Source organism: Ranitomeya variabilis, chromosome 2 (assembly GCF_051348905.1).
Source record: "Ranitomeya variabilis isolate aRanVar5 chromosome 2, aRanVar5.hap1, whole genome shotgun sequence".
NCBI classification, from domain to species: Eukaryota; Metazoa; Chordata; class Amphibia; order Anura; family Dendrobatidae; genus Ranitomeya; species Ranitomeya variabilis.
In genome coordinates, this window is record NC_135233.1 from 522,594,405 (window position 1) to 522,620,119 (window position 25,715).

Below are 25,715 nucleotides of genomic sequence, written 5' to 3' on the forward strand. Positions count from 1 at the left end.
ACTATTATTGCCAGTTCATTCCTCACTTCTCAACTTTGGTAGCTCCCTTGGTAGCTCTCACCAAGAAGGGAGAAAATCCCAAATTGTGGTCGGAGGAGGTCTCCAAGGCCTTCCTCTCTATTAAGTCTCATTTTGCTAGCGCTCCCATCCTACATCGCCCAGATGTAGATAAACCATTTATAATGGAGGTGGATGCCTCATCCGTCGGTGCTGGAGCAGTCATCTTCCAAAAGGATATAGTATTAAACACAGGGTGCACTCTTGCCAAAAAATTAGAGAAAGGGGTGCAAGGCCAAGTCCACTAAATTGAAGCACAAAGAACAAAGAAAAAAGAATGGACTAAATGAGGCCTGCACAACCATATAACAAAAATACCAAAACAAGTTTATTGAACACCACAAAAACAGCATTAAAAACATTTAAAATACAACTGTGTGTAAACACCCCAATGTATCCTGATATATAAACAGCAGTGTACATGATATATAACAACCGACCATCCTAGATAGAGGTACAATAGCCTATGCCAATAGATCTAAATATATCCAAGAGAATAACAATATACTATAAGATTTAGTGCAACCTAGGTATATGAAATGCAATGCAAAAATCAAAATACATTACCCACGGATAATAAAGTATATGGCAAATGCACCGCCAAGAAACATATCCCGGATGAAGGGCAAAACCCTGATAAATAGAGCAAGCGTTCTCCTCAGGGAGACCTATATAGCTGGTACGCTGTCAATGTCAATACCCAGCTAGATCCGAAGTCACGGTGCATAGAAATCGGAAGGTCGGAAGATAAAACTACCGCTGCAAAGCCACATGCCATGAATGGCCAGTGAGTGGTCAGGAGGGGGTGTAAAGAGCAAGACCCCACGCGTATCGCCGCCGCAGCGGCTTCGTCAGGGGAAGTGAGGTATGTGGTGTACAACCCACATATATATAGGATCCTGTAACATAAAATAGCGTACCGGTGTGCTACTCCATGGAATGGCGGGCGGGAGGCGGGATGAAAGTCCAGCCGCATGTGGAGAGAAGAAAGATGTACGGAGGCCTCCGTAGGACAAAAGCGGCGCATGCGCAGATGCGGCTCAGCGTCCGAGCCACACCGCGCATGCGTCAAAATCACAGAGCTATAACAGAGCCGGCCAAATGCGGAGTTGATAAAATGTGGCGAGAAGGGAAGTATCCCTAACCTATCTTATAGATACTGAAGGGAGTATAGAGTACGGGCATGAAAGGGGGCCACTATGATAAATAGTAGATCTTAAAAGATAATAAATGACACCATATCATAGAGGACCACTGCTGTGCAAAGGAACCAAACCTGAAAGGAAAACAAATTATCAAAAAACACACATATTCGTATTGTTATATCAATAAGGTCTAATTTAAACCTATATGTTGGTAGAAGAAAATAAAAAAAGAAAGAAAAAAAGGAAAAAACTCAAAATATGAGTCCAAGAAGTGTATTCTGCATATAACCATGAAGTAGAAAAAAACTTCTCCAAATCATAATTTACCATATATATTGCGATGTCTACCTAACATCTATATGCCAATTGCATATTGTGAACATAAGCGACTCAGGGGCTGCATATTATACAAAAAAAGGAAAAGAGTCATAGCTAGATAAATAGAAAATAGATACCAAATTTTATTAAATACAAATTAAACACACCATACAAAAATTATGTTTAAAAGAAGCAACGTATAGAGCAATCAAAAATAGGCCAGTAAATGTATATTGGGTTAGTGACAAAATATCGCCCAAGATAGTGAGTGCCAGCGGACCTGCAGCACAACTAAGGATGTAAAATCTTAATTGTCACATAAAGAGAAAAACAGAACACTGGATAATGACTAGTTAGTATAGCTTAGGGTGGACAGAGTAACTGTCATAATCAGGCTCACAGGTGCAACCAGCTACCAGCGGCTGATTTATAAAGCATATCCACCCATTAAAGTGTACCAAACTAACAAACTCCAGCGGCAAAAGTATATCAGCTGACAAAGAAAGATAATAAATATACAGCCGCCCTGCACTACACCATGACGGGTAATGTTATGTGACTTCACATGTATATTTATTATCTTTCTTTGTCAGCTGATATACTTTTGCCGCTGGAGTTTGTTAGTTTGGTACACTTTAATGGGTGGATATGCTTTATAAATCAGCCGCTGGTAGCTGGTTGCACCTGTGAGCCTGATTATGACAGTTACTCTGTCCACCCTAAGCTATACTAACTAGTCATTATCCAGTGTTCTGTTTTTCTCTTTATGTGACAATTAAGATTTTACATCCTTAGTTGTGCTGCAGGTCCGCTGGCACTCACTATCTTGGGCGATATTTTGTCACTAACCCAATATACATTTACTGGCCTATTTTTGATTGCTCTATACGTTGCTTCTTTTAAACATAATTTTTGTATGGTGTGTTTAATTTGTATTTAATAAAATTTGGTATCTATTTTCTATTTATCTAGCTATGACTCTTTTCCTTTTTTTGTATAATATATAACCATGAAGGTAATCCTTCATCCGGACTATAGTCCTCCATAGAAAAGCATGAAGTAAGATGGTAGGTGTCCGTATTAGATACTCCCATACACTTGAGACTCCTAAAGCGTGGAGGAAAACAATAAACCAAAGAAAAAAAGGAACACCAGTCATGTATAGGAGAAGTCAAATGACCCACATATGCAGATGATGGTATAAATGGCACAATCTGAATAGAGTTGTTGCGAACATCCCATGAAGTATAGAGTGGGTCCAATGGCTAAAGTTCTTGGAATTTGAAAAAGTTCAATGTAAATCTGTTTTTGGTCCATGATAACCATACGTCCGAAAACAACCTGAGTTCCAGTACGGTGATGAACATAGTAAAAGCTGCATGCGTAGTAGACATGAAGACTCGTAGGGCAGCTGTTAGCAAGAAATGACCCAATAGAAGGCTGGAAGAAAAAGAACAAACAGCCATAAAAAAGATGAAACATACCTTTAGAGTCACAGATAAATCAAATGGAAATACTTGCTATCATGCCCAGTGCAACTCCATAAGGATGCGACTACTATCCCAGGAACCCCGTAAAAAGGAGTTCCTCGTTCAAACCCGCTGGAGCCACTGTATGTAATGTGAAAATCCATTTAGACTCTATTTGGAGAAGGAGCCTGCTTTTGTTACCCCCTCTCTCATTTGGAATGAGCTTCTGCAAGCCCACCACCTTCAAATTAGCTGAAGAGCCTCCGTGTTTGGCCAGAAAGTGTTCAGCCACTGGGGTAAGAGTCTTACCCTTTCTTCGATCCGAGGCTGCCAGGTGTATTGTGGAAATATGTTTTTGGGCACGCTTCCTGAGCTCCTGAGTGGTTTGCCCAACATATAACATCCTACAGGGGCAGATGAGAGCATAGACCACATCCCTAGATCTACAGTTGATGTAGGACCTAAGGAAGTGTCTCGTCAGCAAAATAGGGTGCAAGAAGAGGTCACGGGTGGGTATCATGTGGGGACAGATGTTACAGTCCCCACATGGAAATGACCCTCTCAGAGTGATACCTCTATTAAGTTTGCATGTAGGTCTCCTAAAATGACTTCGGGTCAGGATATCCTTAAGGTTAGGTGCCCGTCTGGCCGTAAGGAGAGGTCTATTACTAGTGACCTCTGAGGTATGTATATCTGTCCGGAGAATCTGCCAGTGCCTGGACAGAATGTCACTGACCTGTTTCCAATTGTTGTTAAAATCGGTAATAAACCTGGTCTGACTCTCTTGGTTTTGTCTCTTAGAAGACAAAAGCGACCTCTGATCTTGGGCCTTCGCCCTCTGATAGGCTGTAGAGATGACGTGTCTAGGGTAACCCCTACGTCGGAACCGGTCGGAAAGCTCCCGAGCCTGGATTGAAAAATCAGTGTCAAGGGTACAATTCCGTCTTATACGTAAAAATTGTCCCGTTGGGACACCCACCTTTGTATGCCAGGGGTGAAAGCTAGAAAATTCTAGGAGCGAGTTTGTCGATGTAGGTTTTCTAAAGAGATCCGTGGCCAGACGTTGCTCATGTGGAAATACCTTTAAATCCAAAAAGGTGGTATCCCTGGTAGAGATAGAAAATGTGAGAAAGATGTTAACGGAGTTAGAATTTAGATCATTAAAGAATGTGACACATTCCTCTTCAGTTCCCTTCCAGATGATGAAGACATCGTCTATGAAGCGATACCAGGCGTGGACGTGGGCGACAAATGAAGGGGAGGAGTATACAAATAGCTCCTCCCACCAGCCTAAAAAGATGTTAGCATAGGCTGGTGCACACCTCGCGCCCATCGCCACGCCCGATCGCTGAAGGTAATAGACTCTGTCAAAGAGGAAAAAGTTATGGTGGAGCACAAAGGACATAAGGTCAAGGAGAAACGAGTCATGGTTTCTATCCATAGATGTCTTTTTGTCCAAGAAATGTGTTAACGCCCTTATCCCGTCTTGGTGTCCAATATTTGAATAAAGTGATTCCACATCACAGGTGACTAATAGAAAATTGTTGTTATCAGGAAGTATCACCTGGCTACACATGCTGATAAAATGTGAGGAATCCCGAATAAATGAGGGAAGGGATGAGGCGATAGGTTGCAGAAAAAAATCTAAATACTCGCCTGCCTTCTCACACATACTGCCCACGCTAGACACAATGGGTCTGCCAGGAGGTCTAACTTTATCCTTGTGGATTTTAGGCAACATATAAAATGTTGCCGTAACAGGATTGGCCACCCAAAGGTATTGTTTCTCCTGTGGAGAGATAATGCCATGCTGTAATGCCCTACCAAGTAATAGGTCATATTTACGAAGAAAAGTGGAGGTAGGGTCAGAGGGGAGCTTCTGATAGTATTGTGTATTGCTTAGCTGTCGTTTGGCCTCAGTTTCATACAGTTGAACTGACCACAAGACTACGTTGCCCCCTTTATCTGCCTCCTTGATGGTAAAATCCCCGTTGTTCTGTAGGGCAGTGAGGGCACGTCTTTCATCCATATTTAGATTTGATGGTCCACTTACCCGGATAGGCATAGCCATGATGTCTCTCCTAACAACCTCGAAAAATATCTTTATGGCTGGTACCAAGGAAAAGGAGGGAGTTTTGAGAGATTTGTTTCTATTTGGAAACCTCCTATTGTTCGGACTTGGTTCATTCTCCTCAAGTAGTTCAACCAGATCCTGAAAGGTTTGGCGTTCATCGTTGGGTATCGTCTGCATAATGTCGGGTCTCCTATACATGACTTGAAATGTTAACTTCCTGCAAAACAAATATAGGTCTTTAATAAGGGAAAATTTGTCCACAACATGTGTAGGGACAAAGGACAGACCCTTTTGGAGCACAGATAGTTCTACAGGTGTGGGGATATAGTTGGAGAGATTTATAACCTGTAGTGTGGTCGAGCCAGGCGTATGTCCTAATACCTCCTGATGACCGGCCTCAATATCTCCTATTTCCGCCGGATGGGGTATTTGTGGCGATGGGGAGATAGATACCCCCTGTGCCGTGAAAACCGTTTTGTTACGTTTCTTGTGTTTTCTCCCTCGTCTGGTCCGTGATCGACCTCGCTCCCGGCGGAAGATAAAAAATCGCTGGAGCTCTCTTCCCTATATAAAGGGATTGTGGCTATGGAGGAAGGGTGAGAACCACCTTTATGAGAATTTGGTCTTCGTGCATTGCCAGAGTGTCTCCATTTATATGCCTTCCCCTGCTCAAAGTCCGTTTTGTCCCTTTGAAACTTTGCTCTTTTGCGTTGTGTGATTTCAATCTCATATTTATCAAGGGTTTCCTTCAGCTTACTTTTGAAGGCCATAACAGAGCCCTCATCAAAGTTGGTTAGTTTGGCTTCTAACTCTTTAATGGAGTTTTTGGTTGTTGAAAACAATGTTCTATCATGTTCTAACAATAAATTAATCAAGATGCCTGAGCACCGTGTGAGTCCCTGCTCCCAAGTTTGTTTAAAGGTATCTGAAGGTTCCCAAGCGGGAAAAATAGATAGCCGAAGACCTCTCGGGATAAAGCCCGACTTGACATGCTCCTCCAAACTGCGCATATTCCACCAAAGCCTCACGCCAGTCTTATGGGCTCTGGTTAAATCTGAACATAATGCTGAAAAATCATTATCCACTGGGGGTGCAGAGGCCCCAGTCATCTCAAAGTCACTAGAAGATTTTGCCCGCCATGCCGCCTCCCTGGCCTCCCAATCCATGGCGGCCCAAACCGGTAAGTAGTATAACTATGGCACCACTCAGATAGGTGTGTGCAACCCCGTAGAAAGATACCCTGGGACACAGGGCTAGACAACTAGAATATAGTATTAAACACAGGGTGCACTCTTGCCAAAAAATTAGAGAAAGGGGTGCAAGGCCAAGTCCACTAAATTGAAGCACAAAGAACAAAGAAAAAAGAATGGACTAAATGAGGCCTGCACAACCATATAACAAAAATACCAAAACAAGTTTATTGAACACCACAAAAACAGCATTAAAAACATTTAAAATACAACTGTGTGTAAACACCCCAATGTATCCTGATATATAAACAGCAGTGTACATGATATATAACAACCGACCATCCTAGATAGAGGTACAATAGCCTATGCCAATAGATCTAAATATATCCAAGAGAATAACAATATACTATAAGATTTAGTGCAACCTAGGTATATGAAATGCAATGCAAAAATCAAAATACATTACCCACGGATAATAAAGTATATGGCAAATGCACCGCCAAGAAACATATCCCGGATGAAGGGCAAAACCCTGATAAATAGAGCAAGCGTTCTCCTCAGGGAGACCTATATAGCTGGTACGCTGTCAATGTCAATACCCAGCTAGATCCGAAGTCACGGTGCATAGAAATCGGAAGGTCGGAAGATAAAACTACCGCTGCAAAGCCACATGCCATGAATGGCCAGTGAGTGGTCAGGAGGGGGTGTAAAGAGCAAGACCCCACGCGTATCGCCCACGCGTGGTGGGCTTGCAGAAGCTCATTCCAAATGAGAGAGGGGGTAACAAAAGCAGGCTCCTTCTCCAAATAGAGTCTAAATGGATTTTCACATTACATACAGTGGCTCCAGCGGGTTTGAACGAGGAACTCCTTTTTACGGGGTTCCTGGGATAGTAGTCGCATCCTTATGGAGTTGCACTGGGCATGATAGCAAGTATTTCCATTTGATTTATCTGTGACTCTAAAGGTATGTTTCATCTTTTTTATGGCTGTTTGTTCTTTTTCTTCCAGCCTTCTATTGGGTCATTTCTTGCTAACAGCTGCCCTACGAGTCTTCATGTCTACTACGCATGCAGCTTTTACTATGTTCATCACCGTACTGGAACTCAGGTTGTTTTCGGACGTATGGTTATCATGGACCAAAAACAGATTTACATTGAACTTTTTCAAATTCCAAGAACTTTAGCCATTGGACCCACTCTATACTTCATGGGATGTTCGCAACAACTCTATTCAGATTGTGCCATTTATACCATCATCTGCATATGTGGGTCATTTGACTTCTCCTATACATGACTGGTGTTCCTTTTTTTCTTTGGTTTATTGTTTTACTCCACGCTTTAGGAGTCTCAAGTGTATGGGAGTATCTAATACGGACACCTACCATCTTACTTCATGCTTTTCTATGGAGGACTATAGTCCGGATGAAGGATTACCTTCATGGTTATATGCAGAATACACTTCTTGGACTCATATTTTGAGTTTTTTCCTTTTTTTCTTTCTTTTTTTCTTTTCTTCTACCAACATAGAGGTTTAAATTAGACCTTATTGATATAACAATACGAATATGTGTGTTTTTTGATAATTTGTTTTCCTTTCAGGTTTGGTTCCTTTGCACAGCAGTGGTCCTCTATGATATGGTGTCATTTATTATCTTTTAAGATCTACTATTTATCATAGTGGCCCCCTTTCATGCCCGTACTCTATACTCCCTTCAGTATCTATAAGATAGGTTAGGGATACTTCCCTTCTCGCCACATTTTATCAACTCCGCATTTGGCCGGCTCTGTTATAGCTCTGTGATTTTGACGCATGCGCGGTGTGGCTCGGACGCTGAGCCGCATCTGCGCATGCGCCGCTTTTGTCCTACGGAGGCCTCCGTACATCTTTCTTCTCTCCACATGCGGCTGGACTTTCATCCCGCCTCCCGCCCGCCATTCCATGGAGTAGCACACCGGTACGCTATTTTATGTTACAGGATCCTATATATATGTGGGTTGTACACCACATACCTCACTTCCCCTGACGAAGCCGCTGCGGCGGCGATACGCGTGGGGTCTTGCTCTTTACACCCCCTCCTGACCACTCACTGGCCATTCATGGCATGTGGCTTTGCAGCGGTAGTTTTATCTTCCGACCTTCCGATTTCTATGCACCGTGACTTCGGATCTAGCTGGGTATTGACATTGACAGCGTACCAGCTATATAGGTCTCCCTGAGGAGAACGCTTGCTCTATTTATCAGGGTTTTGCCCTTCATCCGGGATATGTTTCTTGGCGGTGCATTTGCCATATACTTTATTATCCGTGGGTAATGTATTTTGATTTTTGCATTGCATTTCATATACCTAGGTTGCACTAAATCTTATAGTATATTGTTATTCTCTTGGATATATTTAGATCTATTGGCATAGGCTATTGTACCTCTATCTAGGATGGTCGGTTGTTATATATCATGTACACTGCTGTTTATATATCAGGATACATTGAGGTGTTTACACACAGTTGTATTTTAAATGTTTTTAATGCTGTTTTTGTGGTGTTCAATAAACTTGTTTTGGTATTTTTGTTATATGGTTGTGCAGGCCTCATTTAGTCCATTCTTTTTTCTTTGTTCTTTGTGCTTCAATTTAGTGGACTTGGCCTTGCACCCCTTTCTCTAGTTTTTTGGCAAGAGTGCACCCTGTGTTTAATACTATATTCTAGTTGTCTAGCCCTGTGTCCCAGGGTATCTTTCTACGGGGTTGCACACACCTATCTGAGTGGTGCCATAGTTATACTACTTACCGGTTTGGGCCGCCATGGATTGGGAGGCCAGGGAGGCGGCATGGCGGGCAAAATCTTCTAGTGTCTTTGAGATGACTGGGGCCTCTGCACCCCCAGTGGATAATGATTTTTCAGCATTATGTTCAGATTTAACCAGAGCCCATAAGACTGGCGTGAGGCTTTGGTGGAATATGCGCAGTTTGGAGGAGCATGTCAAGTCGGGCTTTATCCCGAGAGGTCTTCGGCTATCTATTTTTCCCGCTTGGGAACCTTCAGATACCTTTAAACAAACTTGGGAGCAGGGACTCACACGGTGCTCAGGCATCTTGATTAATTTATTGTTAGAACATGATAGAACATTGTTTTCAACAACCAAAAACTCCATTAAAGAGTTAGAAGCCAAACTAACCAACTTTGATGAGGGCTCTGTTATGGCCTTCAAAAGTAAGCTGAAGGAAACCCTTGATAAATATGAGATTGAAATCACACAACGCAAAAGAGCAAAGTTTCAAAGGGACAAAACGGACTTTGAGCAGGGGAAGGCATATAAATGGAGACACTCTGGCAATGCACGAAGACCAAATTCTCATAAAGGTGGTTCTCACCCTTCCTCCATAGCCACAATCCCTTTATATAGGGAAGAGAGATCCAGCGATTTTTTATCTTCCGCCGGGAGCGAGGTCGATCATGGACCAGACGAGGGAGAAAACACAAGAAACGTAACAAAACGGTTTTCACGGCACAGGGGGTATCTATCTCCCCATCGCCACAAATACCCCACCCGGCGGAAATAGGAGATATTGAGGCCGGTCATCAGGAGGTATTAGGACATACGCCTGGCTCGACCACACTACAGGTTATAAATCTCTCCAACTATATCCCCACACCTGTAGAACTATCTGTGCTCCAAAAGGGTCTGTCCTTTGTCCCTACACATGTTGTGGACAAATTTTCCCTTATTAAAGACCTATATTTGTTTTGCAGGAAGTTAACATTTCAAGTCATGTATAGGAGACCCGACATTATGCAGACGATACCCAACGATGAACGCCAAACCTTTCAGGATCTGGTTGAACTACTTGAGGAGAATGAACCAAGTCCGAACAATAGGAGGTTTCCAAATAGAAACAAATCTCTCAAAACTCCCTCCTTTTCCTTGGTACCAGCCATAAAGATATTTTTCGAGGTCGTTAGGAGAGACATCATGGCTATGCCTATCTGGGTAAGTGGACCATCAAATCTAAATATGGATGAAAGACGTGCCCTCACTGCCCTACAGAACAACGGGGATTTTACCATCAAGGAGGCAGATAAAGGGGGCAACGTAGTCTTGTGGTCAGTTCAACTGTATGAAACTGAGGCCAAACGACAGCTAAGCAATACACAATACTATCAGAAGCTCCCCTCTGACCCTACCTCCACTTTTCTTCGTAAATATGACCTATTACTTGGTAGGGCATTACAGCATGGCATTATCTCTCCACAGGAGAAACAATACCTTTGGGTGGCCAATCCTGTTACGGCAACATTTTATATGTTGCCTAAAATCCACAAGGATAAAGTTAGACCTCCTGGCAGACCCATTGTGTCTAGCATGGGCAGTATGTGTGAGAAGGCAGGCGAGTATTTAGATTTTTTTCTGCAACCTATCGCCTCATCCCTTCCCTCATTTATTCGGGATTCCTCACATTTTATCAGCATGTGTAGCCAGGTGATACTTCCTGATAACAACAATTTTCTATTAGTCACCTGTGATGTGGAATCACTTTATTCAAATATTGGACACCAAGACGGGATAAGGGCGTTAACACATTTCTTGGACAAAAAGACATCTATGGATAGAAACCATGACTCGTTTCTCCTTGACCTTATGTCCTTTGTGCTCCACCATAACTTTTTCCTCTTTGACAGAGTCTATTACCTTCAGCGATCGGGCGTGGCGATGGGCGCGAGGTGTGCACCAGCCTATGCTAACATCTTTTTAGGCTGGTGGGAGGAGCTATTTGTATACTCCTCCCCTTCATTTGTCGCCCACGTCCACGCCTGGTATCGCTTCATAGACGATGTCTTCATCATCTGGAAGGGAACTGAAGAGGAATGTGTCACATTCTTTAATGATCTAAATTCTAACTCCGTTAACATCTTTCTCACATTTTCTATCTCTACCAGGGATACCACCTTTTTGGATTTAAAGGTATTTCCACATGAGCAACGTCTGGCCACGGATCTCTTTAGAAAACCTACATCGACAAACTCGCTCCTAGAATTTTCTAGCTTTCACCCCTGGCATACAAAGGTGGGTGTCCCAACGGGACAATTTTTACGTATAAGACGGAATTGTACCCTTGACACTGATTTTTCAATCCAGGCTCGGGAGCTTTCCGACCGGTTCCGATGTAGGGGTTACCCTAGACACGTCATCTCTACAGCCTATCAGAGGGCGAAGGCCCAAGATCAGAGGTCGCTTTTGTCTTCTAAGAGACAAAACCAAGAGAGTCAGACCAGGTTTATTACCGATTTTAACAACAATTGGAAACAGGTCAGTGACATTCTGTCCAGGCACTGGCAGATTCTCCGGACAGATATACATACCTCGGAGGTCACTAGTAATAGACCTCTCCTTACGGCCAGACGGGCACCTAACCTTAAGGATATCCTGACCCGAAGTCATTTTAGGAGACCTACATGCAAACTTAATAGAGGTATCACTCTGAGAGGGTCATTTCCATGTGGGGACTGTAACATCTGTCCCCACATGATACCCACCCGTGACCTCTTCTTGCACCCTATTTTGCTGACGAGACACTTCCTTAGGTCCTACATCAACTGTAGATCTAGGGATGTGGTCTATGCTCTCATCTGCCCCTGTAGGATGTTATATGTTGGGCAAACCACTCAGGAGCTCAGGAAGCGTGCCCAAAAACATATTTCCACAATACACCTGGCAGCCTCGGATCGAAGAAAGGGTAAGACTCTTACCCCAGTGGCTGAACACTTTCTGGCCAAACACGGAGGCTCTTCAGCTAATTTGAAGGTGGTGGGCTTGCAGAAGCTCATTCCAAATGAGAGAGGGGGTAACAAAAGCAGGCTCCTTCTCCAAATAGAGTCTAAATGGATTTTCACATTACATACAGTGGCTCCAGCGGGTTTGAACGAGGAACTCCTTTTTACGGGGTTCCTGGGATAGTAGTCGCATCCTTATGGAGTTGCACTGGGCATGATAGCAAGTATTTCCATTTGATTTATCTGTGACTCTAAAGGTATGTTTCATCTTTTTTATGGCTGTTTGTTCTTTTTCTTCCAGCCTTCTATTGGGTCATTTCTTGCTAACAGCTGCCCTACGAGTCTTCATGTCTACTACGCATGCAGCTTTTACTATGTTCATCACCGTACTGGAACTCAGGTTGTTTTCGGACGTATGGTTATCATGGACCAAAAACAGATTTACATTGAACTTTTTCAAATTCCAAGAACTTTAGCCATTGGACCCACTCTATACTTCATGGGATGTTCGCAACAACTCTATTCAGATTGTGCCATTTATACCATCATCTGCATATGTGGGTCATTTGACTTCTCCTATACATGACTGGTGTTCCTTTTTTTCTTTGGTTTATTGTTTTCCTCCACGCTTTAGGAGTCTCAAGTGTATGGGAGTATCTAATACGGACACCTACCATCTTACTTCATGCTTTTCTATGGAGGACTATAGTCCGGATGAAGGATTACCTTCATGGTTATATGCAGAATACACTTCTTGGACTCATATTTTGAGTTTTTTCCTTTTTTTCTTTCTTTTTTTCTTTTCTTCTACCAACATAGAGGTTTAAATTAGACCTTATTGATATAACAATACGAATATGTGTGTTTTTTGATAATTTGTTTTCCTTTCAGGTTTGGTTCCTTTGCACAGCAGTGGTCCTCTATGATATGGTGTCATTTATTATCTTTTAAGATCTACTATTTATCATAGTGGCCCCCTTTCATGCCCGTACTCTATACTCCCTTCAGTATCTATAAGATAGGTTAGGGATACTTCCCTTCTCGCCACATTTTATCAACTCCGCATTTGGCCGGCTCTGTTATAGCTCTGTGATTTTGACGCATGCGCGGTGTGGCTCGGACGCTGAGCCGCATCTGCGCATGCGCCGCTTTTGTCCTACGGAGGCCTCCGTACATCTTTCTTCTCTCCACATGCGGCTGGACTTTCATCCCGCCTCCCGCCCGCCATTCCATGGAGTAGCACACCGGTACGCTATTTTATGTTACAGGATCCTATATATATGTGGGTTGTACACCACATACCTCACTTCCCCTGACGAAGCCGCTGCGGCGGCGATACGCGTGGGGTCTTGCTCTTTACACCCCCTCCTGACCACTCACTGGCCATTCATGGCATGTGGCTTTGCAGCGGTAGTTTTATCTTCCGACCTTCCGATTTCTATGCACCGTGACTTCGGATCTAGCTGGGTATTGACATTGACAGCGTACCAGCTATATAGGTCTCCCTGAGGAGAACGCTTGCTCTATTTATCAGGGTTTTGCCCTTCATCCGGGATATGTTTCTTGGCGGTGCATTTGCCATATACTTTATTATCCGTGGGTAATGTATTTTGATTTTTGCATTGCATTTCATATACCTAGGTTGCACTAAATCTTATAGTATATTGTTATTCTCTTGGATATATTTAGATCTATTGGCATAGGCTATTGTACCTCTATCTAGGATGGTCGGTTGTTATATATCATGTACACTGCTGTTTATATATCAGGATACATTGGGGTGTTTACACACAGTTGTATTTTAAATGTTTTTAATGCTGTTTTTGTGGTGTTCAATAAACTTGTTTTGGTATTTTTGTTATATGGTTGTGCAGGCCTCATTTAGTCCATTCTTTTTTCTTTGTTCTTTATCTTCCAAAAGGATGCTCAAGGTCCGAAGCATCCTTGCTTCTTTTTCTCCAAGACCTTCACACCAGCGGAGAAGAATTATTCCATTGGGGAGAGGGAGTTGCTAGCTATGTAGTTGGCCTTCTCGGAGTGGAGACACCTCCTGGAGGGGGCTCGTTTTCCCTTCCAAGTGTATACGACCACAAAAATTTGGTTTATTTACAGACTGCCCAGCGGCTAAACTCTCGCCAGGCTAGATGGTCCTTGTTCTTCTTCCACTTCCACTTCACCCTCCATTATCTTTCTGGGGAGAAGAACATCCATGTCGACGCTCTCTCCCACTCCGTAGTGTCATTGATTACAGGGGTCTTAACGCAATCGCTGTTAAGAACAAATACCGTCTGCCTCTGATATTTGAGCTATTCGATAGGTTTCGGGGAGCAAGGGTATTTACTAAGCTTGATCTGCGGGGTGCTTACAACCTGATTCACATCCGTGAGGGGGACGAATGGAAGACGGCATTTATCACCAGGCACGGGCACTATGAATACCTGGTGATGCCCTTCAGGCTCTGTAATGCTCCTGCCGTTTTCCAAGACTTTGTGAATGATATCTTCCGGGATATGCTCACCACCTCGGTCGTAGTCTATCTGGATGATATTGTCATCTACTCTCCAGATATAGACTCCCACCGGAGAGATGTTTGCAAAGTCTTCGATCTCCTACGGGCAAACTCCCTCTATGCCAAGTTGAAGAAGTGTGTGTTTGAGCAGGAGACCTTGACTTTCCTTGGCTATATCATCTCCGCCCAGGGATTGGCTATGGATCCTGCCAAGCTACAGGCTGTGATGGACTGGCAGGAACCCGATTCTCTCAAAGCAGTGCAGCGCTTTATGGGGTTCAACTATTATCGCCAGTTCATTCCTCACTTCTCAACTTTGGTAGCTCCCTTGGTAGCTCTCACCAAGAAGGGAGAAAATCCCAAATTGTGGTCGGTGGAGGTCTCCAAGGCCTTCCTCTCTATTAAGTCTCATTTTGCTAGCGCTCCCATCCTACATCGCCCTGATGTAGATAAACCATTTATAATGGAGGTGGATGCCTCATCCGTCGGTGCTGGAGGAGTCATCTTCCAAAATGATGCTCAAGGTCCAAAGCATCTTTGCTTCTTTTTCTCCAAGACCTTCACACCAGCGGAGAGGAATTATTCCATTGGGGAGAGGGAGTTGCTAGCTATGTAGTTGGCCTTCTCGGAGTGGAGACACCTCCTGGAGGGGGCTCGTTTTCCCTTCCAAGTGTATACGACCACAAAACTTTGGTTTATTTACAGACTGCCCAGCGGCTAAACTCTCGCCAGGCTAGATGGTCCTTGTTCTTCTTCCACTTCCACTTCACCCTCCATTATCTTTCTGGGGAGAAGAACATCCATGCCGACGCTCTCTCCCACTCCGTAGTGTCATCGGTAGAGGAGGAGCCTCAGTTAATTGTCCCTTTGGAGAGCCTGAGGACTGTGACCCTGGTTTCACTAGAGTCTCTGCCCCCGGGCAAGACCTTTGTGCCATCAACTTTGCGACCAGAGGTTCTCTCTTGGGCTCACTCGTCCAGGGTGGGTGGACATTTTGGGACCAAGAGGACATCTTAGCTTCTGGCGAGGATGTGCTGGTGGCCGCTTATGGCCCGTGACGTCGGAGACTATATTAAGGAGTGTGTCTCCTGCACCTAGAATAAGTCTCCTCGACAATGGCCTGCTGGGCTACTTTACCCCCTGCCGATGGCGGACAGGCCCTGGGAAATGGTTGGGATGGACTTTGTGGTGAGCTTACCCAAGTCCCGTAGCTGCACCATTATTTGGGTAGTCACCAACCATTTTTCCAAAATGGTGTACTTGGTGCCTCTTCCACGACTACCTTCTGCATGGGCCTTGGTAGCGTTGTTTATTTAGCACGTTTTCCGCCTCCACGGTATGCCAGACAAAATTGTCAGTGACCGGGGTCCCCAGTTTGTGTCTCGGTTCTGGAGAGAGCTTTGTCATCTTCTCAGCATCAAGCTGAATCTCTCTTCGAGACGAATGGGTTGGTTGAAAGGTTGGTAGAAAGGGCCAACCAGACCATGGTCACATACCTGCGACATTTTGTCTCAGCCAGGTAGGATGTCTGGGCATCCTTACTACCATGGGCGGAGTTTGCGCTGAACAACGCCGTAGCCGACTCCACTGGGCAGACCCCATTCCTGCTTAATTACGGCCAGCATCCGCGGGTTCCTGTATCCATGCCCGTGTCTTCCGCCGACTCCAGGGTGGCAGACTGGGCTGTGGAGGCACAAGACTTTTGGGACACACAGGATGCTATCCGGGCCTCAAAGGAGAGAATGAGGGTCTCCGCCGATGCACATCGGCGCCCCACTCTGACCTTTACTCCTGGCGATTTAGTGTGGCTCTCCGCCCGTATCATCAGGTTGCGAGTTGAGTCCACTAAGTTTGTGCCTCATTACCTAGGTCCCTGCAAGGTCCTGGAACAAGTTAATCCTGTGGTCTACCGTCTGGCCCTTCCTCTATGCCTAGGCATCACCAACACCTTTCATGAGTCCCTCTTAAAGCCCATCCACATGTCCCGGTTTTCCGAGTGATCTGCCGGGACATCGGGTTCGTCCACGGACGAATACGAGGTGAACGCCATCATGGAGTGTAAGGTGGTACGTGGCAAAAAATTCTATTTGGTGGATTGGAAGGTTCATGGCCCAGAGGACAGGTCCTGGGAGCCTGTTGAGCACATTCGGGCTCCGCAGCTCATTGCTGCCTTCGAGCGTAGCGAGGCCCAAGGAGGGAGGGCCGTAGGAGGGGGGTAATGTTAGGTGTCGAGTTCCCACCACTGCACAGGGGGAATCTCAAACCATCTCCGCTACGATCTCCCATTCTCCTCCAGCCAAAGTGGAGCCTGCTCCCAGCGTCTGGCTCAGGCTGATACTGTGCGGCTGGTTACTGCTTTCCTTCCAGGTTCAGCCATTGTAACCAGTACTGATCAGCGGCGAGCAGGCGTCCCTGGGACTAAGTCCTGCTTTTCTTCTTCTGAGCATACCCAAGGGACGACCTCTCATTGGAGGTCGGGAGTCGTATGCTCAGGTCCTGTAGCATCTCCTATTGGACAACTATGAAGGTCCTGGAGAGCTTCCGCTATAAAAGGTTTGCATAGCCGCACGGCCATACGCTAGTATAAACTTATTATTGTGTGTGTGTGGATGTATGCCTGTCGATGGATGAAAGCTCCGAATAATTCCCATCCCTAGAGTTGTTGACTGTTCGTGAATGGTGGTACCTAGCGCCTGACAGTGCTATTCCGCTCAGCTAGCACACGATACAGCGTCTGATAGCAGTGACCACCAGTGCTAATAGAGCGCTAATAGAGCGCTTTCCTGGCCCAAGTCTGGGTGGTTAGTGGCGTCTGCCAGAGCGACACTGCATGCACTCTTGTGCATTAAATTATTATTTCTGTTAATCTCTGACACCCCAGTATCGGTGTCGAGCACAACAGGTCTAGAGGAACTCTTTCCCTGAGTCTTGGGACAGAGTTCTGTGACTCTTTGCTTGCGCTCTTTGTGCGGTACCGCGGCCCTGTGACGCAACAAGGTTCGCTTTCTTCATACCGGGTGAAGCTAACCCATGTGTGTATCCACATTATACCACCATATAGTCCATCATTACTCAGCAGCAGGTTCCATCTCTGCACGGTGGACCCCGGGCTGCGAACGCACCTTATACCATCCTTCTAATATTTTGTGCGTTCCGCTAGCCCTAACAATAACAAAACATGTGTAATTACAATAATTGTCTGGGAACAATAATTCATTTTATGGAACAATTTCAAGGGTGCAAACACTTTTGGTCAGGTAAACCAACATCAGCTGAAATACTGGATTCTCTGAAAAATAGCGGTGTGGCTGTTTCATGATGCACAATAAGGAGGCACTTGAAGAAAAATGGGTTGCATTGTCAAGTCACCAGAAGACAGCAATTACTGTGCAAATGCCACAAAGTATCTGGCTTACAATGCACAAAACAGCACAGAGGCTAGCCTCAAAACTTCTGAAACAAGGTAATTTGGAGTGATAAGACCAAAATTGAACTTTTTGGCTACAACCATAAACGTTACATTTGGAGAGAGGTCAACAAGACCTATGATGGAAGGAACACCATTCCTATTGTAAAGCATTACGGTGGATCGCTGATGTTTTGGTGTTGTGTGAGCTACAAAGGCACTGGAAACTTAGTCAAAGTTGAAGGAAAGATGAATGCAGCACGTTATCAGATAATACTGGAGGCAAATTTGCATGGAAGCAGCGCATGGGACATACTTGGACGTCCCAACATGACAACGATCCAAAACACAAGACCAAGTTGACCTGTCATTGGCTACAGCAAATCAAAGTGAAGGTTCTGGAGTGGCCATCTCAGTCTCCTGATCTCAATATCATTGAGCCACTCTGGGGAGATCTCAAGTGCGCAGTTCATGCTAGACAGGCCAGGAATTTACAGACACTGGGGGCTTCTTGCCAAGAAGAGTGGGCAGCTTTACCATCTGAGAAAATAAAGAACCTCATCCACAACTACAACAATAGACTTCAACCTATCATTGATGTTAGAAGGGGCAATACAAGGTATTAAGAAATGGGGTATGTGAACTTTTGATCATGGTCATTTGGATATTTTGGGTTGTCATTATGATTTAAAAAGAGAAACCAGAGTAGTTTGACAATAAATGGCTTCACCCAACCACTAACCATGAGTGGAGAAAAAAGTTTTGGTATTATCGTTCCTATTCTCTGAAAAAAGGCCAAGAAAGCAAAAATTCTGCCGGGGTATGTAAACTTTTGAGCACAACTGCAACTCTTCTAGGCTTCAATAAATTTCAATATAGCACTTTATGTAATAATATTGTGGTCTTGATATTCAGAATTTTATCTGCGGAAGAACCTTGAATAAATAGAAGTTTTTCTTATACAGATGATTTATTTTTTGGAATGTTGTACAACTTGTAAATTAAAAAATAACAGAATCAGCTTCAAAAGCAAAAGATGATGAAACAATCACAGCTTCTGCCCTCACAACTAAATCCTCATCTAATACAATGGAACTTTTATAACTTTACTAAGCAAATCAAAGATACCAGTACAAATACTGTGACACTGAAGACAAGAATCATCCGGTTATGAAAGAAACAGAAAAGTTCACAGATAAAGCAGTAAATGGGAACTGATGTTTTGTAAATTAACACTTTGTTTGCCAATGGCAGGTCCGGAAGCATAGCAAGACTGTGCGGTGTGGTAATGCAAAATAGTTGGCAAATATTTTTTGATATGTTTTGACACAGGGGGACAATGTGTAAAAATAAATTGTTGCAAAGTGATAAAAGCCTTCAGGCTCAAGTTTAGAGACAATAAATTGGTGTTATTATTTGGAGGACTGATTGAGAATCCATATGACAGGCAGAAACGCCATCCATGGGCTAACAGTCTGGAGTATGTGCACTTAAGGCGCAGTCAGATAGCCGTATAACACGGACGAGGATCTCATCGCAAGGCTTGGACTGGACATCGGCTCTGCTGAATCAGCATGTACTTCTTGTACTTCTTTGCAGCTGTCACACTCGGGTCAGGACAGCTGCTGGCTAGTCTGAATATTGCAATGCGATCGCCGTCCATATTATACACCTGTCTAATTGCGCCTTTTATAAAGAGTACCAACCAACTGTACCCACATTTTACTTGCTTCCTAAGACGCATAAGAATGTGAAGGTTCCACCAGGGCGCCCGATTATTTCAGGACGGGGGAACTATTTAGAATGCATTAACAAATGGATCGATTCGACCCTACAACCTCTTGTAGAGGAACTACCGTCCTTCCTGAAAGATACTAATCAGTTGCTACGCAGAACGGATAATCTTATACTGGATGATGATACCATTATGGGTACAATGGACGTAGAGGCGTTGTATACCAGCATAAGACATGATGATGGTCTACGTGCTACGGAGTTCTATCTCATGACATCTAATTGTTCCCCTGGATTAAGAGCCTTTCTTTTAAAGGTTCTTAGGTTTACATTAACGCACAATTTTTTTACGTTTAGGGGGTCCTTTTTCCTGCAGCTCCAGGGAACAGCCATGGGAGCGGCCTTTGCGCCCTCCTATGCCAATCTGTTCCTGGGGCTGTGGGAAAGGGACCTCCTACAGTCAGACCCACAGTTGTCTATGGAGCGTGTCCTTCTTTGGACGCGCTACATAGATGACATATTTTTGGTCTGGCAGGGCAGTAAAGTGGATTTTGAGCTTTTTGTGGCTACTCTCAATGATAACAATCGTAACATAGTGTTGACTGCCCTAGCTGATAGGAATAAAGATGAATTTCTGGATGTGACATTAACCAGGGATAATGAGGGCGTAATTCAGACAACGATTTTTAGGAAACCCACGTCTACGAACATGCTCCTGCATGCGTCATCCTCCCATCCAGTCCATATGGTACGTTCAGTGCCAATTGGTCAATTCCTGCGCTTGCGACGCATCTGTTCAGGAAATGAGGAATTCGAATTGCAAGCCAACGATCTCGTGACCCGTTTTAGAGAACGCGGCTATAGTAATCGCTCTATTAAAAGAGCATATTTACGGGCAAAGCATAGCAATAGAAATTCCCTGCTCTACAAGGAGGACAATATGATACAAAAATCAGATGAAGTGAGATTTGTAACTAATATTAATTCCCGGGCGGGTGATATACGGAAAGTACTTGAGAGGTCATGGCCTATTTTACAAACTGATCCTACTCTGGCCAAACTTTTACCGGATAGACCACTAATTACTTATCGTAGGGCCAGGAATCTACGAGACCACCTGGTACGCAGCCACTACACAAGTGATCCCCCTAGAACATTTTTAAGTGACCACATGGATAGAGTAAGGGGAGGGTGCAAGGCCTGTGGTCACTGTGTAGCCTGCCCCAACATTATTAGAGATGATACATTTGTAGATTCTTCAGGATGTAAAAGCTTTAAAATATCCAAATCTATTACATGTACATCTAGAAACATCATATACTATGCATCATGCCCGTGCTCACTAATATACATTGGCCTAACCACCAGACAATTGAAAATTAGAGTCAGAGAACATGTACGAGGGATAGAGGCGGCTGCTAAGGAAACTGACATACAAGTACTTAAAACGATACCGAGACACTTTAGGCTACATCATAACTGTGACAGTAGTGGCCTACGTGTCAAGTGTATCGACATGATTGAGACTGATATTAGAGGTGGCAGGATATCTCAGCGGCTAGCGCAATTAGAAACCCGCTGGATTTGGACCCTGAATAATGTCCATCCTCATGGGCTTAATGAGACCATTAGTTATGTGCCTTTCCTGTGATCATGATGCGGGTTGTTAGGCGGTGTACCCGCATGCAATTTGCTTCCTGTGTTTGTTTTTAAATAATTTTTTCTTTTAAAATTTTAGATCTGGATTTAATGATGTTATAGTTGAACCTAGAATTCCTCCTGGTTTCACCCCATTATGAAGATTCAAGTCAAGAATTGATTGCAATAATATTTATTTCTTTGTAATATGTCTATTTGCCTAGTTTTTCTATTGCTATGCATGGACTAATATGGTATTTATGGGATTCATTAAGAAATATATAAGTATAGAATGTGAACTGCTACATGTGCCAGTTAGAATTGTGGTCCGCGGTGGTAGTGGTGTGGGTCACATATTTATGTGTTTTTGTCATATTTATGTTCTGTCTCATATGTGTTTTATATATGCAGTCAAAGATACCCGTATAGGCTTCTGTATTTATATATAGATGTTGAAATTAGCATGTTGCTGTTAGGATTTATGTCATTTCCCTTGTTTTCTTTTCTGTTGCAACCTTTGTGGCATCTTTCTTAATTTTAACCTGCCCCCTTACATCTGAACTGACGGTGGTGATGCCGTGCACGCGTGCGTGCCTGGGCCCGATGCTCTGGGTGGCCCTCGGGTCTATATGTGCAGGTGCTTGCCATGACTTTGGCGACACCTGCACATGACGCCGACGCTACCGTGAGTCTCGGGTTACCATGGCAACGCTTGTGTCACTTCCGGTAATCGTCACTGCCACTTCCGGTCAGGATAATATTTAAATCCAGCATGATACGTTGTGGATACGCCCCCTGACGAAGGAGCTTGACTCCGAAATGCGTGTCGGGCTGACGTGCAGGTCCAGGATTCATCCACGAGCCAGCGCTATCCCCATTATAAGTAATATCCATGGTGGCAATTACCGCCTTGCGGGCTGGTGGATATGAGGGATTTTTTCTATTATCATGCAATGGGGTTAATTTATATGTGCTGCAGCTGCATTTTCAGTGCATAGTGTGTGGACACTATTTAATTTGAGGGTTATATCCCGTTTCCCATGTTGGCTATTTCAACATGGTATATTGCAATATAATGTGTCCTAATGATGTCTATAATGGGGTATGATCCCTGTGTACATCTATAGCAGCAGTTTGTATACACATAGTATTCTTGTCTGTTGTATAAATACTTCCCTCTTTTTACACTTGTAATATATATACGGATCTGAGTTTGATCTGTCTCCTGGTCTGCACATTTAGGCTTTGCACGGTTGCACCTTGTTTGCGGTGTGCGCATGCTTTACATCTGATCCTATTGTGTCCTGTAGTAGCATTTTTTAATTGTGCTTTTGTATGTATCAATAAATTTTCATATGTATTATTTTGACTTTTTTGTCGTTTTTTCTGTGGTTTCCACACCCCTGCTGTTGCAATTGGTAATGATTAGTCAATAGTAAGTCCTATGGTAAACAACTATTATGATAACCATGATTAATTAGGGATAACCATGTTGCCATATACCATTGTTCTATTTCTTTTATAAAGAGTGTCTATATGGCTGTCCATCATGTATAATATTAGAAAAACCTAGCCATGTAGTTTCTGTGTTCGCTTTTCTGTATATAGAGATGGCTATGGGCATTAAAGGGTTATTCCCAGGATGCAGCAAACCCATGTAGTAAAGATGGCTGCACTGCTGCCCCCTTTCTCCTGTATTAATTATTGAATTTTTGTGGCTATTAAGTTTATTCCCACAATACCATTATTTTTCACAAAGCCCAGTAAATGCATTCTTATGGATCAAGCCTAACATAAAGACACATTATTGCCTTTATGTCTTTTTATCTCCATCTCTGTGCATCCAAATGTAGGTAAAGCTTAATTTCCAGCAGCACTGTGTGCTCCAGACTAGTTCTACCTCTCTGAATTAATTACTGAGAGCAGTGCTGGAAGCTGGCAGACTGATGAATGTGCAAAAGTAGAACAGGCTTCCAGTACAGCTCTGCTATGCCGTGCTCAGCACAGCTGCATTCATCTCAGATATTTGGCAGATCATCAAGCTGAACAATGTTTGGAATACAACATAATTGTAAAAAAAAAAAAAAAAGACATAGACCTCAAGTCTATACATTGATCTATAAGCAAAATTTACAAAACTGAAATTAAGGTTCTTAATTAATTAATGTTCTGATCCATTTGTATGAAACCCGCTGCCCCATCATGGTGAACATGTTAGTGGTTCTCTGGCATTAAAGATGCGGATCTGTTCACTGACCACTGTCAAGGTGATACCACACCAGCAAAGAGATTGATGAGGGCTCCCCATAGAACCCGTCCTGCAGGGCAAAGCCCCCACGGCTTCAAGTCACATCACCCATGCCTTTATGGTGACCACTACGTGGTTCACCTTGATGTGGCAGTGGGCTTCATAAAGTCTATATAGAATGGTTAACTAAGAATCTCATGTTCAGTTTTGTAAATTTTTGCTTAGCCATAATAGATCAATGCACTCTATTCTTTTGTACACAGTGTGGTCCTGTACACAACTCTTATATTCTGCCTTATGCATCAACATATCTGCATGTTTGTTTTACATCATTGATCTGTTAGTTGGTTTCCAGCATGCCCTCCACTCTGGTATGACCCCACTATGGAGCTTGTAATACCAAGGCGCAGCATAGTTGACACAACAGGGCTGACCTGTGTTTAATGCCGGCTGCTCATAAAATAATGCAGAACTGCAAATACCACCTTGTTGATGCATATGGCAGAACTTTATCTTTTGCCATATGCATTAACAGAGTGGCAATTGCAGTTTCATATCACTGATCTAACAAACTTACAGACTACAGCATAGGACGATACAGTGCTCAGAAGAATAAAGGGTCCGATTTATGACTAGTGCTGGTTGGGGTGTGGCTAATACATCTGACATATTCATTAAAAGGTGTGATATACCGTCCTCCAGAAATGTTACTCCAGTCCCTGACTGACTAGAGTAACATTTCTGGCAGAGCAGAACAGAGGTGCACGTCAGTTGCATGATGCACCTTATTCATTAAATGGGTTTTCCCATGAACAAACTTAATTTTAATCAACATTTTAATTAACAGATCTTTGAATAATAATAATAATAATAATATATATGCCCCTTCTATGTACTGTGTTATGGCCGTGTCTGACCAAATAGAATCATGGTCTGATCATACCACAGCTCCTGGCCAGGGGAGGAGGCAAAAGAAAGTATACAGACAGGACAGCACAGGGTCACAGATTCTTTCTGTGAGGTAAAAAATATCATAAAAACAGACAGTGAAATATTTTGCCTCATAAAAAGAATCAGCTGTGAGCCCCTGCTTTCTTGTCTGTTGACTTTCTTTTCTGTCCTCCCCTGCCCAGCAGTTGTGGTATGATCAGACCATGTTCCTGCGCGGTCAGACACAGCCATTACACAGTACACAGCAGCGGCATATTCATAAGATTATCTCAGCACAGAAACATTTTTTTAACAAAACCAATTGTGCAACTTATTATTATTCCAAGATCTATCAATTAACATGTACTTTGTTCGTGGGAAAATCCCTTTAAGTGGCGTGCACCTTGTAATGAATTAGATGCATCTTACACCAACAACCCCATCATTAAAGCTCGCATGCACACCGCCAGCCTTAAAGGGACTCTGTCACCTGAATTTGGAGGGAACAATTTTCAGTCATATGGGCGGGGTTTTCGGGTGTTTGATTCACCCTTTCCTTACCCGCTGGCTGCAATATTGGATTGAAGTTCATTCTCTGTCCTCCATAGTACACGCCTGCGTAAGGCAAGATTGTCTTGTGCAGGCATGTACTACGGAGGACAGAGAATGAACTTCAATCCAATATTGCAGCCAGCATGCAGCCAGCGGGTAAGGAAAGGGTGAATCAAACACCCGAAAACCCCGCCCCTATGGCTGAAAATTGTTCCCTCCAAATTCAGGTGACAGAGTCCCTTTAATGAACTGGGTTTATAGTATATTCTAAAAGGAATACATTTTATTTTGCTGAAGTCACATGGAGCCAAATAGCAAAAATATGCATTTTTGTAAAATTTGAGAATTTAATTCCACTTGACTTAGTTTGCGTATTGCTACGAGATGCCTAAACTAAGGTTCCATTTCCACAGGGCCATGCTGGGTCATTAAATGGCAGATCAGCTGCTTGTTTCTACATCAACGGTCGTTTAATAGCTTATTCACACAGGCTGACCTGGCTTCAGATGCACACTGACTGATTCATTTCGAGTAGAGTTGAGCAAATATGTTTGGAATCGGTAGCTGAATTGGAATTTTCCATATTCATGCCATATTGGTACCCTCAAAATTAGCAAAATTTGGGACCTTTAAAACTTAGCATTTATTAATTAATTAAAACAAATACGGACACAACAA